Here is an 11,477-nt window from a genome sequence, read left to right on the forward strand (position 1 = left end):
CGCCTGAGTTGGCTGAACAGTCTGTGGTGCAACGTGGCATTGGTGGATGGAGCGAGACATGATGCACAAGATGTGCTCAAACGGATTCATGTCTAGGGAACGGGCGAGCCAGTCCATAGCATCAATGCCTTCTTCTTGCAGGAACTGCTGACACACTTCAGCCACATGAGGTCTAGCATTATCTTGCATTAGGAGGAACCCAGGGCCAACCGCACCAGCATATGGTCTCACAAGGGGTCTGAGGATCTCATCTCGGTACCTAATGGCAGTCAGGCTACCTCTGGCAAGTACATGGAAGGCTGTGGGGCCCTCCAAAGAAGTGCCACCCTACACCATTACTGATCAACCGCCAAACTGGTCATGCTGGAGAATGTTGCAGGCAGCAGAACGTTCTCCACAGCGTTTCCAGACTCTATCACATCTGTCACATGTGCACAGTGTGAACCTGCTTTCATCGGTGAAGAGCACAGGGCGCCAGTGGCGAATTTGACAATATTGGTGTTCTCTGGCAAAATGCCAAATGTCTTGCATGGTGTTGGGCTGTAAGCAAAACCCCCACCTGTGGACGTCGGGCCCTCATACCACCCTCATTCAGTCTGTCTCTGCCCGTTTGAGTGGACACATGCACATTTGTGGCCTGCTGGAGGTCATTTTGCAGGGCTCTGGCTGTGCTCCTCCTGTTCCTCCTTGCAAAAAGGCGGAGGTAGCGGTCCTGCTGCTGGGTTGTTGCCCTCCTATGCCTCCTCCACATCTCCTGATGTACTGGCCTGTCTCATGGTAGTGCCTCCATGCTCTGAACACTATGCTCACAGACACAGCAAACCTTCTTGCCACAGCTCGCATTGATGTGCCATCCTGGATGAGCTGCACTACCTGAGCCACTTGTGTGGGTTGTAGACTCCGTCTCATGCCACCACTAGAGTGAAAGCACCGCCAGCATTCAAAAATGACCAAAACATCAGCCAGGAAGCATAGGAACTGAGAAGGGGTCTGTGGTCACCACCGGCAGAACCACTACTTTATTGGGGGTATCTTACTGATTGCCTATAATTTCCACCTGTGGTCTGTTCCATTTGCACAACAGCATGTGAAATTAATTGTCAATCAGTGTAGCTTCCTGAGTGGACAGTGTGATTTCACAGAAGTGTGATTGACTTGGAGTTACATTGTGGTGTTTAAGTGTTCCCTTTATTTTTTTGAGCAGTGTATAAATATTACTTTATGTAGGTGAGACAACTCTGAACTTCTGTACCCGTTAAAATCAGCATAAGTACACCATCCACAAAAAGCGGATGGATTTACCCGTATCCAGTCATTTTGCTGAGAAAGGCCAAACTGAGCGAGACTTACGCTTTGTGTTAATCGATCATGTCCCTGTTCTTAAAAAGGTGGAGACCACAACGCTCTATTGAAGCGCTGCAAGCTCCGCTGGATTTACGAATTACAATCATTACGGCTGAATGGCCTTAATGCTGAGGGAGGGGGCGGAGACCTGCACACTGAGGCCACGCCCCCTAACTTTGAGAGGAATTCAGACTAGTGAGCTAAATTAAATTTAGTGTAATAAAAAAAATAAAGATGCTAGACATATAAAAATTAGATGCACATGTCAGGATTAGGTACTGAGTAATATATAAAAAAAGACGGGTACGGGTAAGCTTTAATACCACAAGCAAAGAGCGGTCTCACTCATCTTGTAGGTTGTTGTCCCCCAGGTCACCGCTTCTCCTCTCTACCGTGCTGTCACCACGGTGGGAGTAATTATTGCTGTAGAGAGTTTGCTGTTCACCCCTGCTCTCCTCCACGGCCGGCTCCGGCTATCTGTGCGTGCTGTCTGTGCTGTCCATGCACGCTGGCGTTCCCTTTATGGCCCCCACGTGACCTCCAGATCTCTGTACTGCGTGTCACATCCCTCCTCTCTCTGCACTCCAGGATCTTCCCACTTCAGATGCCTTCACAGGGACAGGGAAGCACTCGCCATCTCCGGAAGTGCACTCTGCCTGCACCTGACCTAGACTGCTCAGCGAGACTCTCCCGTCCTCTCCACCTCCTCTCCCACCCGGCAAGGTGAGTGCTGAGGTTCAGGGTTACTTCTCAGGGGTCTGCTGCTCAGGGCTCACTGTGTCTGGGCTTGCATCATGGGGTAAAGATCCTAAGGGGGTAATCTCTCTCCTGTAGTCCGGCTCTCGCTGGGCTCACCTGGCGTGGCTCCCGAGGTTGGAGGGGGGCAGAGCTTAATTCACTTCCTGCCGCCATGTTTCTCCCCAGCTGTTGATATGATTACATCACTGCCACTGCTTCCTTATTTTCCAGCAGATCTGTTCTAGCATCAGCAGTCAAATGTTACAGGAAGCGCATCCAACCAGTGACTGGCTACAGCGTCTAGTTCACAGTGTACAGAGATGTCACTGGAGCTGATCCGCCAGGGATGCCTGACCATGGGCAAATTTTTGATGAAGCTAGAATAGCCCTTCAACTCTTTCTGTAAGGCTGGTGTTACGCCGAGCGCTCCGGGTCCCTGCTCCTCCCCGGAGCGCTCGCGGCATTTCTCTCTCTGCAGCGCCCCGGCAGACCCGCTGACCGGGAGCGCTGCACTGACACTGCCGGCGGGGATGCGATTCGCATAGCGGGACGCGCCCGCTCGCGAATCGCATTCCAAGTCACTCACCTGTCCCGGCCCCCGGCTGTCATGTCCTGGCGCTCGCGGCTCCGCTCCTTAGGGCGCACGCGCGCCAGCTCTCTAAGATTTAAAGGGCCAGTGCACCAATGATTGGTGCCTGGCCCAATCAGCCTAATTAGCTTCCACCTGCTCCCTGGCTATATTACCTCACTTCCCCTGCACTTCCCTGCCGGATCTTGTTGCCTTGTGCCAGTGAAAGCGTTTAGTGTTGTCCAAAGCCTGTGTTCCAGACCTTCTGCTATTCCATTTGACTATGAACCTTGCCGCCTGCCCCGACCTACTGCTACGTCTGACCTTGCCTCTGCCTAGTCCTTCTGTCCCACGCCTTCTCAGCAGTCAGCGAGGTTGAGCCGTTGCCGGTGGATACGACCTGGTTGCTACCACCGCAGCAAGACCATCTCGCTTTGCGGCGGGCTCTGGTAAATACCAGTAGCATCTTAGAACCGGTCCACCGACACGGTCCACGCCAATCCCTCACTGACACAGAGTATCCACATCCAACGAGCCGGATCGTGACAGTAGATCCGGCCATGGATCCTGCTGAGGTGCCGCTGCCGAGTCTCGCTGACCTGTCCACGGTGGTCGCTCAGCAATCGCAGCAGATTTCCCAACAAGGACAGCAGCTGTCGCAGTTGACCGCCACGTTACAGCAACTTCTGCCACTACTACAACAGCAACCATCTCTTCCGCCAGCTCCTGCACCTCCTCCGCAGCGACTGGCCGCTCCTAGCCTCCGCTTGTCCCTGCTGGACAAATTTGATGGGGACTCTAGACTCTGCCGTGGCTTTCTGTCTCAATGTTCCCTACATATGGAGATGTTGTCGGACCAATTTCCCACAGAACGGTCTAAGGTGGCGTTCATAGGAAGTCCTCCTTGGTCTGCCATGGCTCCAGCATCATTCTCCCACCCTTGACTGGATCACCGGTGAGATCAAGAATTGGGGCCCTGCTTGCCGCAAGAAATCAGGCAAGCCTCGGTGCCTCCTCCTACACCTGGTCTCCCCAAAGCCTCCTCATAGCCCCTGTCCTGGTAACACTCTGCCCCGTGCCAAGCTTCACCCTCTGCCCTCCCTCCCCATTCCCACTCCTGCTGAACTGCCTGCATTTGATGAGGAAACCCTACAATCGCTCCCAGTGTCCTCATCCCACGTGAAGCAATTGCCGGACAAAAAAAGGGGGAGACCTAGGGGGGGGGTACTGTTACGCCGAGCGCTCCGGGTCCCTGCTCCTCCCCGGAGCGCTAGCGGCGTTTCTCTCTCTGCAGTGCCCCAGTCAGACCCGCTGACCGGGAGCGCTGCACTGACACTGCCGGCGGGGATGCGATTCGCATAGAGGGACGCGCCCGCTCGCGAATCGCATCCCAAGTCACTCACCTGTCCCGGCCCCCGGCTGTCATGTCCTGGCGCGCGCGGCTCCGCTCCTTAGGGCGCGCGCGCGCGCCAGCTCTCTGACATTTAAAGGGCCAGTGCACCAATGATTGGTGCCTGGCCCAATCAGCCTAATTAGCTTCCACCTGCTCCCTGGCTATATTACCTCACTTCCCCTGCACTTCCCTGCCGGATCTTGTTGCCTTGTGCCAGGGAAAGCGTTTAGTGTTGTCCAAAGCCTGTGTTCCAGACCTTCTGCTATTCCATTTGACTACGAACCTTGCCGCCTGCCCCAACCTTCTGCTACGTCTGACCTTGCCTCTGCCTAGTCCTTCTGTCCCACGCCTTCTCTGCAGTCAGCGAGGTTGAGCCGTTGCCGGTGGATACGACCTGGTTGCTACCGCAGCAGCAAGACCGTCCCGCTTTGCGGCGGGCTCTGGTGAATACCAGTAGCATCTTAGAACCAGTCCACCGACACGGTCCACGCCAATCCCTCGCCGACACAGAGGATCCACATCCAGCGAGCCGAATCTTGACAGCTGGATGTACAGCTTAAACTGCTCAATACTGCTGTATAAAGTCCATTATGCTTCTGCCACTTTCAAAGGTGCACTGTAGAGATATAGAGGAGCAGAATCTCCTTTTATGTGTGTGCAGTGTATGGGTGTGCAGTGCATGGAAGCTTATCTCCACTAACCAGCTCAAGGTCACTTAATAGACCTTTCTGTGGCTGTGTGTCTTTTTCTCTCTGCCTCTGTTATACTCTGCAGCTAACTCCCTTTCCCCTGTCTATGGTCTCGATGGGCAGCACAGTATGTATTTTGATCTCTCTGTGGGGTGATAGTCCATCTTGCCTTTAAAGGGGTATTCCGGGCAAAAACATCTTATCCCCTATCGAAAGTATAGGGTATAAGATGTCTGATTGCAATCTCCCTGCAGCAGCCTGCATTCAATGCGTAGCTGCGTCTGAAGTTTCGGAACCCTCCGGGCTTCAGAGACGGGGACGTGACATCATGCCACACCCCCTCCATTCATTTCTATGGGAGGTGGTGTAATGGCCGCAATGCCCCCTCCAATAGAAATGAATGGAGGGGGCTTGACGTGACGTCACATCCCCGTCTCGGAAACCCGGAGGTTTCCGAAACTTCAGACGCAGCTATGCATAGAATGCGGGCTGCTGCAGGGAGATCACAGGGGTCCCATCCTTTCGATAGGGGATAAGATGTTTTTGCCTTGAATACCCCTTTAAAGGTGAAATTTAAGTAGAGTGAATAATGAGTTTAGTAGAAGTAGGGGAGGAAGTGAGCCTGATGAGTGGAGAAAGAGGCATTTTCTCTAATAAAGTGAATTGCAAGTTTGCTTGAACAAAGTTTGTTGTAGTAACCATTTAAAATTACATTTCTATCCAGGGTATACAAAACTGTATATAACAAAAAAGCACTAGAAAGAAATACTAAGAAGCTAATGTAAAGCTAAATGAATGGATTATTTATTGGTATTATTTAAACTAAAAACACAATATAAAGATCCATATTATGGTTAGCTCTTTATGTTAACATGCACCTCTTTATTTTCCTGGGATTACAGGGAAATATTAATATACAAGAATATTCAAATCACAAAGGCATGTCAGAAAGCTTGGACACATTGTTCATAACACTGTGTTATCGATGGAAATAATTGTCCTTTTACTTGTCCTTTTAATTGTCCTTTATGTAGCACTTCTCCAGATTATGACCAAAAATTAACATTTGATCTGTTTGTATTTTCACAGAATATTAGTCATAATGACATAAGAGCATAAATAGCAGTGTTTTATTCAGAGATTACATATGCAAGGAAAGAACATATTATACTTGGAAGAAAGAAAAACATAATGTACAGTACAAGGTCACTATGTCCCAGGCCAGTGAGATCCACACAAAAAACCGTTACGGCCAGTCAGGTCATCTATCCTAAAAAAGCAGCAGGATAAGGAAAATGTGTGTTTTCTAGGCTACGACTACTCATTCGACATTTCTACATTCTTTGTAAGTGACACACGTCTTAACCTGTTCAGGACACAAGGACTTAAGGACTGAGGGCGTATGGATACGCCCGTGGGAATTCTGGTCCCCGCCGCTAGCCGGTTGGGGACCAGATCGGGATGCCTGCTGAACTCATTCAGCAGGCATCCCGGCACATCGCCCAGGGGGGGTCCTGAGAGCCCCCCCCCCCATGTCGGCGATCGGAGAAAATTGCATGTCAATTCAGACATGCGATTTTAACCAATTCCGGGCTGATCGGGTTTCTGGTGACCCGATCACCCGGAAAATAGGGCTGATCCGAGTTTTCAGTGACAGCCCCGATCAGCCTAAGGGATAGGAGTGAGGTCAGAGCAGAGCTGCGATCTCCTCCTATCCCCTGCCATTAGCAGAACGGAGTTCTGACCAATGGCAGCGCAGGACAGGGGGTTGCCATGGCAACCCCCCATTCTGCCCGCCCTGGATGTCGAGGGGATCATGGGAAGAAGATGGAGGCCGTACCTGCAGGTAAAGATGCCTGGGGACCCGGGATCTTCGCTGGAGACTGCTGGATCCTGGCTCGGGTAGGGAATCGTCGGTTGGGGGGGGGAGGGGATTGAAAGTGAAAGTAAAATGATCTTTACTGTGGCAACCACTAGGAAGGCCAAACTGCAACTGCCAGCATGCCCAGACAGCCAAAGACTGTCTGGGCATGCTGGGAGTTGTAGTTTTGCTACATCTGGAGGGTCACAGTTTGGAGACCACTGTTACAGTGGTGCCCAAACGGTAGCCCTCCAGATGTTGCCAAACTACAACTCTCAGCATGCCTGGACTGCCCAGGCATACTGGGAGTTGTAGTTCAGTAACATCTGTCCTTTCAGATTTAGCAATTTTCATGAATTTTTTGAAAATTGCTGCTCTACTTTGAAGCCCTCTAATTTTTTCAAAAAGCAAAAATATGTCCATTTTATGGTGGCAACATAAAGTGGACATATTGTATTTGTGAATAAAAATAAAATGTATTGTGAATATCCATTTTCCTTACCAGTAGAGAGCTTCAAAGTTAGAAAAATGCTACATTTTCAAAATTTTCATGACATTTTGGGATTTTTCACCAAAAAAGGATGCAAGTAGCGCCGAAAATTTACCACCAAAATAAAGTAGAATATGTCACGAAAAAACAATCTCAGAATCAGAATATTTGGTAAAAGCGTTTTAGCGTTATTAATTCATAAAGCGACGGTGGTCAGAATTGCGAAAAAGAGCTCAGTCCTTAAGGTGAAAAAGGGCTGTGTCGTTAAGGGGTTAAGACTGCATGTCATTTTCTCCCAGCAACAATATTTGTCTTATGCTCCCATTACCTTATTGGCAGGCATCACGGAAGACCTGTCAAGATGTCACTAAGATGTCACACCCCCACCTTTCCCGTATAGGTCATGTGGTAATAAAATCACACATTAGTTATGAAGTATTTTGCACTGGTCCCACCAATGTGCTAATATGTTTATTGATATCACCAATAGCTATTACAAATATCTTACATTTTAATAACAATTTTGCTGTAATAGCAACAATATGTAAAACCTGAATTGTGACAACTATTCTTTACATAACATAAAGTTCATACCTGCCATATCCTGCCTCTATAGTCAAACCTACCTTGCCTACCTTCTTATAGATTTAATTCATATAGAAATATGTGTTTCGTATGTGAATGCAATTCTAGACACAACCTTTGGACAATGGTGGTGCTGGTTCAGGAAACACTGTTTATTTTTGTTTAGAAACATCTTAAAGGGGTAGTCTGACGAGAAAAAAAAATGCTCCATTGATTTCTAAGGGAGTGCTGGAGATGCCCGAGTAAAGCACTCAGGTCTCTCCGGGTCTCCTATAGAAATTAATTGAGCACTTTTCATCTGTAGCACACACTCCATTTTCAGAGAGAATATTACTCATTTAAAAAATTCGAAACTTTTTAGAAAACCTTTTTTTTAATTGCCATTTTCTGACCACTATAACATTGATCTGTGTGCTCTGTGCTCAATTGATAAAGCCTGGTCCTGCAAGGCTCTATCAATTACAGAGCCACAGAAGCACAGGAGGAGAGGTAAGCTCTCCGGCTACCTCACCAGTGGATCATTCCCCCGCGATCGAGCTGTGGAAGATCCATCCCACTGGACCACCACGGACTGTTTAAATGTCCCTTTAGATGCTGCTGTCAGCTTTGACAGCGGCAATCTAAAGGATTAATAGCCGGCCGCATGTTGGCTATTAACGGAAGCCCTCAGCTACAGGAATCAGTACAGGAACTGGTATGGCGCGGCGCAAGGATGTCAATACACGTCTTTTGTTGTTAACAGGTTAAGCTCTGACCTAGACTACTTTTTTCTTTATAGGGTTGCAACAGAATGGTTGTTTCAATTAAAATTGCAGGCTAGGTTGTATTATTGGTTGTAGTCATTGCACCATCACTCACATTTAACATTCATGTAATTCTCTGTGTCCTGGTAATTGCCGCACAGCGACGTACATGGCAACATGTTTACAAACTATGGACAGAGCAATGGTGCTGCACTCAATTCATAGACTGCGGGTAATGCTGGACATCAGTGATCACGCTGATGTCCGCCATTAACCCCTTTATCAATACTGATATATGTATCCATTTTCCTCGTGCCTTTGCCTTCAGATATGTTTCATCTACACAGTTATCACTTGTCTGGGCACTAGTAGTGTAATTATGGAATATTATGTGAGATTAGCTGGTTCCCACCAGAATTTTCTGATATTTACAATTTGGCACCTAATTCGGCCAATTTTGGCGAGGAAACTAACTCATTTTTTTTCAAAGAAGCACAAGAAAAAATGTTGCGATTGATATTGGTGGAACAGAAATTAGAGTCGTTTTTGAATACGTCCCCCATTGATTTTGTTTTTTATAACATACTTTTTATTGAAACCATTGTTTTTATTTTGTGCAGTTTAGGACTCTGCAGAGCAACTGGGCCAAAATATTTTCTAGTCTGCACGTTGAAGACTGTGATTTACAGATTGTCTGGAGACAAGAATAAGTATCACATCACGGAGTCTACAGTCCATCTAGACTGGGGTTATGAGAATTGCAGCGACAGTGATTCAGCCACTTCCATCTCACTTTGTTCAGGATAGACAATGCCACAAGTTCAAGTTTCATAAAGTATTATGTTCCTTTGACCTAACATAATGTTGTTTTGTTCCTCAAACCCTTCAAAGTCTGTGTTTAAATCCAATTATGTTACTTCTTCTATACTTTGTGTGGACGACATGATTACTCTTTCCCATGACAAAAAGTTCAGAGAAAGCAGAGAAATCAGAGGAATGATACTTAAAGCTTATTTTAGGCAAGTGTGATGTAACTAAAACCAGGTTTTCTTTAAAATTATATACTAGGAGGATTAGCAACTACAAAGCACAGAAGAGCTTTAACTAGTATGTGTTCAGTAGGGAAAATTAACTACTACTGTCTTTCTATCTGAAAAGATATTCTATGTGCATTTAAAAAGTAGACACAATTTATTGGATTGCCCTAAATGTTTGCATGGAAGATTTTAAATATAAATATATATATATATATATATATATATATATATATATATATATATATATATATATACAGTATTTTACGCCGTATAAGACGCACTTTTTCTTCCCCAAAACTGGGGGGGAAAGGTTGGTGCGTCTTATATGGCGAATACACTCACCTATAGGGTCGGTCCCTGTGGCCATCAATGGCCGGGACCCGCGGCTAATACAGGACATCACCGATCGCGTTGATGCCCTGTATTAACCCTTCAGACGCGGCAATCAAAGCTGACCGCCGCGTCTGAAGCCAAAGTTACACTAAGGCTGGGTCCACACTACGTTTTGTCCCATACGGGAGCGCATACGGCAGGAGGGAGCTAAAACCTCGCGCTCCCGTATGTGACCGTATGCGCTCCCGTATGTCATTCACTTCAATGAGCCGACCGGAGTGAAACGTTCGGTCCGGTCGGCTCATTTTTGCGCCGTATGCGCTTTTACAACCGGACCTAAAACCGTGGTCAACCACGGTTTTAGGTCCGGTTGTAAAAGCGCATACGGCGCAAAAATGAGCCGACCGGACCGAACGTTTCACTCCGGTCGGCTCATTGAAGTGAATGACATACGGGAGCGCATACGGTCACATACGGGAGCGCGAGGTTTTAGCTCCCTCCTGCCGTATGCGCTCCCGTATGGGACAAAACGTAGTGTGGACCCAGCCTAACCCGGCTGCTCAGTCGGGCTGTTCAGGACCGCCGCGGTGAAATCGCGGTATCCCGAACAGCTTACAGGACACCGGGAGGGATCTTACCTGCCTCCTCTGTGTCTGCTCCGTGCCGCGATCCCCTGCATGGCCGGCGCTCTCCTTCGACGTCATCACATCGTCACACACGCCGTCCCGTCATCCAATAGGAGCGGCGTGCATAGCGACGTGATGACAGCGACGTGATGACAGCGACGTGATGACGGCGACGGAGAGCGTGGATCCCGGGGAAGAAGACGTCCGGAGCGTCGGAGACACCCCGGGGACGCGGCGACAGCAATGGAGCGACATCCAGGGCAGCGGTGACGGGTCCAGAGCGGCGGGGACAGGTGAGTACTACCTCCTATACTAGTGGTCTTCAACCTGGGGACCTCCAGATGTTGCAAAACTACAACTCCCAGCATCCCCGGACAGTCAACGGCTGTCCGGGCATGCTGGGAGTTGTAGTTTTGCAACATCTGGAGGTCCGCAGGTTGAAGATCATTGTTGGGTGCAGAATCTTTTTTTTCTAGATTTTGCACCTTTAAAATTGGGTGCGTCTTATATGCCGGTGCCTCCTATAGGGCGAAAAATACGGTATGTATTATAGGTTATAAGACATGTTTGCCATTATGTCCAACAAATGTATAAAAAAAATTGCAACCTTTTTTAAGCACTAAAAAGTATCAGAAACAGCAAATAGGTGTCATAACTGTCTTCGAAATTACATATTCCTCATGCACCGCGACTGTCATCTGTTGTTTTGGATGATGGCAGCTGTTCTCGATGCCTTCTGTTCACAGCGGTGAAATGATAATGTGCATTATTACAACTTCTGGAATTCATTTTGACAGGCATCTTCTGTTATGATTATTTGTCATTACATTATAAATGTGCAAACTTTCCTGTTATCTTATATAGAATTATACTTGGCATTGCCTGCAGAAAACCCCTCATTTCACATCACTTTTCTGCAAATATTTCATGACTCTGTATTTATTTTGGTTTATCGATACTCGGCTACAATTAATTATTGGCTGAATTAATGGCTGGGTTCATACATTGTAAAATAAGTAAAATGTGGCCATAGTATTATAAAAACCTAGTTTTACTTTAAAGGGGTACTC

General features: G+C 47.7%; 1 long non-coding RNA gene across 2 annotated transcripts in view; it reads left to right on the forward strand.

The window, feature by feature from the left end:
- LOC130360699 (uncharacterized) overlaps window positions 1–9,620 on the forward strand; it is a 65,098-nt gene extending 55,478 nt beyond the window's left edge. For both annotated transcript variants that reach the window (XR_008890767.1, XR_008890768.1), the window contains exon 3: window positions 9,032–9,620. This is a non-coding gene — a long non-coding RNA (uncharacterized LOC130360699). The remainder of the gene's footprint in view (window positions 1–9,031) is intronic.
- The last annotated feature ends 1,857 nt before the right edge of the window (window positions 9,621–11,477 follow it).

Source organism: Hyla sarda, chromosome 3 (genome assembly GCF_029499605.1).
Source record: "Hyla sarda isolate aHylSar1 chromosome 3, aHylSar1.hap1, whole genome shotgun sequence".
NCBI lineage: Eukaryota > Metazoa > Chordata > Amphibia > Anura > Hylidae > Hyla > Hyla sarda.